Here is a 7,979-nt window from a genome sequence, read left to right on the forward strand (position 1 = left end):
ACAGCGTTCCTTTACTCGAAGAGAACTGAAGTGAATGCGAACCCTGAGGAATGCAAACCTCTGCCACAGAAAATAGGAGAGAGAAATCAGCAAATCAGTGTTGGCCAGAGGGGCCGATGGCGCGATATGGCAACCTCGCTTCTGTCAGTCTGCCCCAGGGCAGCTGTGGCTACAACCGTAGCTGCCTCCACCAGTGTGTGAATGCGAGAGTGAATGAATAGTGGCATTAAAAAACGCTTTGGGTGCCTTGAAAAGCGCTATATAAATCCAATCCATTATTATTATTATTATAAAATTGCCCCGACATTGTCTGTACGGTTTTTTACTAAGCTAACTACCTTTAATTTAGTAAACTCCCACCGTAAGGGTGTGTTTTAACTGCTGAAACTGTGTCGTACTCAGGCTCGGACATCTGATTGCTGCCTTTTATAAGCTTTATTGCACAAGCATAAGCTAACACCAGTACAGTAACCGCGCCTTTACAGAAGCCAGGTAATCAACTGAAAGACACAAAATAAAACAACCATACAACATTAACAAAGCAACACTATTAATGACAGTACAGTTTAGCAATAGTCATATTTATAGCTTTAACATGTTACTTAGTTAACACAGAAACTCACCAGCTCGGCTTCGTCAGTCATAACAGCAATATCAATGAAAAGAAGATCCGGCAGGTAGGATCTATAAGCGGCCGTTAATACGTACCATCCCAGACTTACATAAATCACTCCGTCTTAAATAAATTTGTCATTTAAAGCAAACATGGGTGTGGCTGATAATAAATCACAACAAACAAATTGGCATGTTAGTAATATGGGAAAAAACCACACATTGTCAGTGACACTGCCCTGGAAGCACGGCTTCCTCAAGCAAAGGAAAATCCAAACTACTTGGACTAATTGCAAAATTCTTATTAAACGGAAAGGGACAACAGAAGCACTCATAATTATATGTACAAGAGAGAATACTAGTCATCACAGCACAACTAGAAATGTACCCAACATATACAAAAAGAACAGTGACTGGCTCCACCCATTCAACCATGTTCAAAGACTATACGTTCTTCTCAAAGGATTGTTGAACATGATGTACTGGACAGAATAGGTATGGAGCATTAACTTTTTTACCAGCGCCATTAACACTTGCTGTTACCTCGTGTGTGAACAGTTCCACAGACAGACAAGATAGTAAAATATCAATTACCCACTTTAACAGCAGAAGCCTATTTGCCAACATCAAAGAATATTCAATCAAATTCGCAAATCCTTTCAATGCAACAGCAATAATAGTGATTTGTCTGGAGAAGGGAGTAGATATGGAGCTTGATGGATATATATGAACAGAAAGGGCAGTGAGCACAGGGCCCACTAGAGGACGTTGGGCCCCTCAGGCCACCCTCGCAAAATCGGTTTCTGATTGTTTGGTCAGAGACATTCACACTAGTGTCCTACTGGAGGTCATCTTGTAGCTCTGGAAGTGCTTTTCCTTCTTGCACACAGCAGCAGATACCAGCCCTGCTCATGGTCTAAGGATTTTCTATGGTCTTGTCCAGCTATTGGTGAAAGACACAGCAAACTTCTGGCATTGACACTCTGATTTACCACTCTGGAGGAGTGCAACCTCTGTAGGGTCCAGGTATCGTATCACACTGTCAGTAGTGACACCTACCCTGGCCAAATGCAAACTAGTTTCATCAAGGAAAGATGAAAAATGTCATTTCCCTTCTCCTGTAAAACCATTCCTGTTTTGGAGTTTGTCTCATAGTTGCCCCTCTAAAGCAAGTGAAACTGATCAATCCCCTCTGATACTTACCTGACCAGGTAAGTATCAGAGGTTTACTAACTAGACCCTTTACTAACTAGACCCTATACTCTGATCAGAAAGTGTTCCCTATGATTAGATACATTAAGCTTCACTTGGGAATCAGGTGTTTATAGGCACATGGGATGCACATTATCTCATATGTATATAAAAACAAGTTTAAAAACGGTACCATTCTCAGGGACTGTACAAGGAAGTACAAAGCCAAAGCTGGCCACATGACAATCCTGACCTAAAATAATCTTGTTGATGTTGTTTTTTTATTGTACTATAGGTACTAGGTGGTAATTCTACAGCTCAAACCTTAAGAGTTGCTGGGGGCCTGATCGGTGTTGAGTTTATGACATCTGATGTAAACCCAATGTTTTGATCTCTAAAAATCGCCCTTGTCAGTTCCAGTTAAGCCTGAACAAAAGCTTCTCTCAACAAACATTTTTCTCTTTCAGGGAATATATTACACTCTGTTACAGCACCAAACTGTTAGACTCCAATCTAATTGGATTGTGAGCAAATTTCACATTAACCTCCTATACCAGGGGTCGGCAACCTGCGGCTCTTTAGTCCGTATAGTGCGGCTCTGCCTGGTTTGGGAAAATAAATTAGAAGTATTTAGCTGAAGTGTATTTTATTTATGTTAGTTCTTTTTTAACTTGTAGTTCTAAATTGGAAGATGATTCTGATATTGAAATATAAAAATAAAATTATATCCTATTATTTTTTCATCGCTCAAAATAAGCGTCACACATAGTGCTTTTTTCCAATTATTTTTTAAAAGTCAGGTCAAGGCTCCAAAAGCTCACAGCAGTTTTTGTTTGCTACATCATTTTAATTCAGCTGGGTGTCTTTCCTTTTGATATATTTCTTTAAAAGTTCAAAGTGTGTTAATTACATAAATAAAATGTAATTTTCTCTGTAGCACTTTATGGATTTCATAAGCAACACATACACAAAGGTAAAAAACAATATATACAGTGTTATCTTCATTTTTCAATTCAATTTAATTCAATAAAACTTTATTGATCCTGAAGGTTGACCCCAATGATTGGGTACATTTTAGATGTCAAAAAGTATTTGCGGCTCCCAGTGTTTTCTTTTGCGTGGAAACTGGGTCCAAATGGCTCTTTCGGTGTTAAAGGTTGCAGACCCCTGTCCTAGGACCTGGCGTCCACATATGTGGACATCACATTGTGGGTTGTCTAGACCAAAATACTAAATTTTGCTCTGCAAGGGCCTGATATCCACTTACGAGGACATTATACTGCCACTGTTCAATCAAAATTTTAAACTAATATCCTCATATGTGGCTCTCATTTTTCTTAGAAACAGAAATCAGGTAAAAAAAGAAAATCTGGTAATTCTTTGTTTTTACATTCATCAGGTCCCAATATGGCCAAATATCAAAGAGAAATTAAAAATGCATGCCGTGGAAGAGTTCAGGTCTTAGGAGGTTAAATTAGATCAAAAGAAAATGGCTTGGCATTGTTTCTGCCTGTGAGATGAGAATGAAGAGCAGGCAGAGGCTAAATGGTCCCAGGTTTAATTATTTGATGACAAAACCACGTGTGAGGCTTTGTCCACTTAAAATATTCACAATAAACAGGCATCAAGCATGAGTGCAAACCCTGGAGTAGTTTTAAAACTTTTATTTATCAAAAACTAATGATTAATACAAGTACTAGTGGTGGGCAGATCGATCCAAATATCGATTGTATCGTTACCAAGTCAGCATCGGTATCAGATCAATACTAGCCTGGTAAGATGGATTCTTTACTTTAAATTCCGCTCTTGTTTGCAATGGTGTGGTTTCGGCAAAGACGAAACAGCCAGACTCGCCGCTATCGTGTCAGCGCAGAGCACTTTCCTCCCCCTCCCCCCTCTTGTGTTTAGATGTTGCGCTGTCACGTGACGTGACTTAGACGCTTTTGGGGTTGTTAAGTTGTTTACGTATTATTTATGTTTTCACCAGTTTTTCTTGTTGGGAATTTTAATTGTAATTTTGTAATATAGTTTCTCAACTGTACTAATTTTAATTTGTTTATTGGCTTGTATGCACTTTTTATTTATGATTTTTTCTAAAAAGAAAAATTGATAATAAAGCATTTTCTATTTAATTATAAACTTTGTCGTGATTATGTCCTGGGTTTTAACTATTCAATAATAAAAAACACATAAAGTCATGAAAATTAATTGAGATTTTGCAATTCAGTGATGCATCCACCTTATTTATTGTCAAGTATCGGCATCGGGGATAGTGGCCCGTATTTACTTGGTATCGGATCGATACCAAAACATGTAGTATCGCACACCGCTAACAAGTACATTGATTTAATGTCTCCTAAATAAAAATCTAACAAACACAGGAAATCCAAGGAAAATATATCCACCAATCCTTTGACCAGCTTTTTAAGGTAATGAACTAAAGAAATCTTTGTCCACTCTTCTTTGCAAGCATTCATTTATCCACAACTCTGAAGGTCCCACCATAGCATGTCAGTCGGGCTGAGGTGTGTCCTTGGGATCATTATCCTGTTGTACGAACCAGTTTCGGCCAAACTTTAGCTGACAGACAGATGGCCTTACATTTGACTCTAGAACATTCTGGTTTAAACAAGGCCTAATTACCAGTTCTCCTCCTCTCTGCTTGACATTTGCTCTGAGGTGTTTACCTAGCAAACATCCCCCATTGGGGCCCATGGGTCTGCTCCCTTGGGGCATGCCCTATATTTTGCACCAGTCTGCAAATAGATTGAGTAAGCTCTTACAAAATAAATAAGATTAGAAATTAATTCATTGAATTCATTAAATGTGAGTCAGTATGAACAATATCAGGACACTGACATTGGTGCACCTGAACTTAATGCAAACTGCTTTTGGTCTTTGACAGCTTTTCTAAATATTCTCTATGAATTTTTCATTTGACTCTTTGTGTGAAGTTGAATGACAACACAGACATTATAAGGGAGACCTCTCACACTTAACTCGATATCTAAGAGAATTGTGTCATGCCCAAGATGACAGATGCCCAGTTCCTCCTCTTTAAAAGTTGATCATTTACTATAAAACAGCAAACCAGGTTACAACAGTGTTGCTGCACAAACTCAGATACACAGCTAAGGTTCATGAAATATTCAGTTGTCTGGCAGGAGGCATATGTGCTCTTTATCACTGTACAGATTATGGGGAAAGTACAAGAATCCCACCTCAGTGACAGTCAGCTCATTTCAGCCTGTTTTATCTTTGCTGTTTGAGCTGATTATTCATGGCAGGCCAAAGCATTCTTCAGGCCAACAGAAATGTCCTGGTGCTCGCCATGGCCCTTGGTCATGTGATAACTCACTACAGTGATAGTTTGTTCTTACAGTATAAAGCTGAAAAAGACTATGAGGCTGTTATCTGTGGTATGAACTGTCAAGTTAAAATATGTCACATTTGATCTCTGCGGTCCCCAGCCTTTTTTGCGCCACGGACCGGCCTTTAAGGTGTCGCTGATAAATACAACAAAATAAAAGCAGTACTGGTACCAAAAACCCAGATTTATTCGTAACACATGGGAAAAGACACAGGGAAACCGAGTTAATGATAAAAAATAACGATACAACTGATAAAAACACTGAAAAACATAAATTTCACGCCTGAGCCTCAACTCTCACGGCCCGGTTCCAAACGTCTCACAGACCTGTACCGGTCTTTGGTCCGGGGGTTGGGGACTGCTGATATATAGGGAATGGTTTTGACCTCTGGCTTCTTCAAATAACCTCAAAATTTCATAAAATGTCATAAAATAAAATTTTGTCTTTAAAGCTATGCCTCTGACCTCAATTTTACATTTCACATCTGCCTTTCTTTAAAGTTGACCCCAAAATGCATTTTAACTTTAAGTACGTTATTATCAAGGGGAAGAGAACGAGCTGGCTGGTTAGTTAGAAATTTACTGTAGTGTAATATTATTAAATAAGCTCAGTTATTATTGTCCAGATATTTACAAATCATTAACTGGTATCCAAGACCTACTCCCACATAATGTTGGTGTAATCAAAGAAAACCAAATACATATATAGAACATACAAAACTATTGCGTTAAGAGTAAAAACTGCTCAGACAGTGAGCAGCCTTGGTGGAAGCTTCTTGTTAATGAACTGTTTTATTAGACAGGTTTGGTGGGTGTAATTGCAGAAGTTCTGTCTTAAATTCTACCTTCACATTTTTACACTTAAAAGAGGATTATGAACTAAGGAGTGTTGTGAGCAAAGGTCCTCTCTGCGTGATGGAAGCCCAGAGGGAGCCTGCTGCATTCAGTGCTGGACACTTTGTGAGGATCAGCCGATGTAGTTTTATTACAGACTTTAAATTCCCAGGTGGCATTTAACTTTGAGCCGGCCAGAGGAAATGCGGTATGATCTGTGCTGCTGGCAAATTCATCAGACTCACAAAGCTGCCCGGCAAATGTCAGGCTTAGAAAACCCCTGTAGCACTCATGGGTTTCCTACAATTTCTAATGTGTATCTGAGATGCGCTCTAAGAACACGTTTGACTGGATGAAACTTTTGTTCCTTCAGCATCGAGCAATTAGGTTTCCTCCTGCTGCTGAAAGAAAAACATTCCAACTCAAGGCTCCCCGAGAAATCCTGAAACTACACAGGTGCTAAAACACTCACTGTGCTGCCCACTAACTCCTATATGTCAGTGTTTATGTCTCATATCTGTTCATGGAGGTTTGTACGTTTTTGTTTAACTGCTGCTTAATTTGGTATTTTAAAGATACAGTGAACTTATTTGACATTTTGGTTTAATAACATGGTCCTGACTAATGGTTAATGGGCTCTGTGCAGACATGAGGAATGGATATTTTCAGTGTTGGAAATAGTTGTTGAGGTTGTAATAGTAAGAAAGGATATATGACTGCTTTTAGAAGAGTAGAATAAGAAGGCTAGGAAGCCAAAGGACAAATTATTACCTCTGACGCATGAATGACATTTAAGTGATTCCACATGAACCACATTTTCTTCCACCAGAGCATCATTTTCAAACAGAGATGAGTTCATCGCTATGCAATGTGTGCGCCTGTATGATAAAATACGCCAGCAGATAACTGGAGCATGCTGTTCCTCCCATCAATCCTCCTGCTCTGTGCTGTGCTTTGAAAAGACCTGCTGACCCACCTGACAACTGACACAGTGATGAGGAAGACACTTTTCATCGTTGCTGTCATGTAGCTGTCTCCATGTATTCAGCTGACCCCACGATGTTCGATTTGCAGGTTTCTTTTCCGAGACTCTTATTGTAGGTTTGTTGCACTGATGAAAAATTGGTAAGCTCGCTTTAAGCTCGCACACTGTGTGTGCATAATCTCCCAAGGGTCATGAAAGCATGCGGATGTCTTTTTTACTGCCAATTTGAGATTAAAAAAATCACTTTATGATGATATATATTTGTATAAAGATTTGCCTTACTTCTATTTAGCTTAATTTTACTTCCCCCTATTTTCCCAAAAAAGATAAGAAGCTAAGAAATGTAAAAAATAAATAAAAAATTAAATCCCAGCATGCAATGCTGCAAACAATTTAAAAAATATATATTTTATTTTTTTAATAGTATAAGCCAGCAGCACTTCAAAGAACTCAGAGCAGGGGCTGATTCTCACTTTTTTCACATCTTCTTTGAGCAAGACTCTTGAAGCGTTTGAGGACTGAGCTGACCGGCTGCTCTGGTTTAGTTCTTGATTTAGAGCTTCAGCTGCTCCAAAGTTCACAGCCTTCTCTATCACATTTTCTTCTCCAAAATGTGCTAAAAGATTATTTCATTGGGTGGGAGGTGTGAACTGCAGGGAGGCACCTGGACAGTTATTATGGAGATTTGCCTTTCAAAAACATGTAGATTTGTAGGTTTAGTGTTGTTTTCTTGTTGTAATCAGAGCTTTCCATGAAAAGGTCACGAAAGAGTTTTGTTTTCTGCTTATATTCAGAACACTTAGACTGTTTTGGGGGTTAAATCCCCAAAACAGTCTAAGTGTGACAGGAAGCAGTATTAAAAATAGATGGAGGAACATGAGCAGGCTGTTTGGTTGGTTTTAAACACCTTATTGCCAAACTGTTAGCAGGCAGAAGCATAAATTAACTTCAGGGAGAGCCAAGGCCAACACAATGAACAAAACAGTC

Source organism: Astatotilapia calliptera, chromosome 8 (assembly GCF_964374335.1).
Source record: "Astatotilapia calliptera chromosome 8, fAstCal68.1, whole genome shotgun sequence".
Lineage (NCBI taxonomy): Eukaryota > Metazoa > Chordata > Actinopteri > Cichliformes > Cichlidae > Astatotilapia > Astatotilapia calliptera.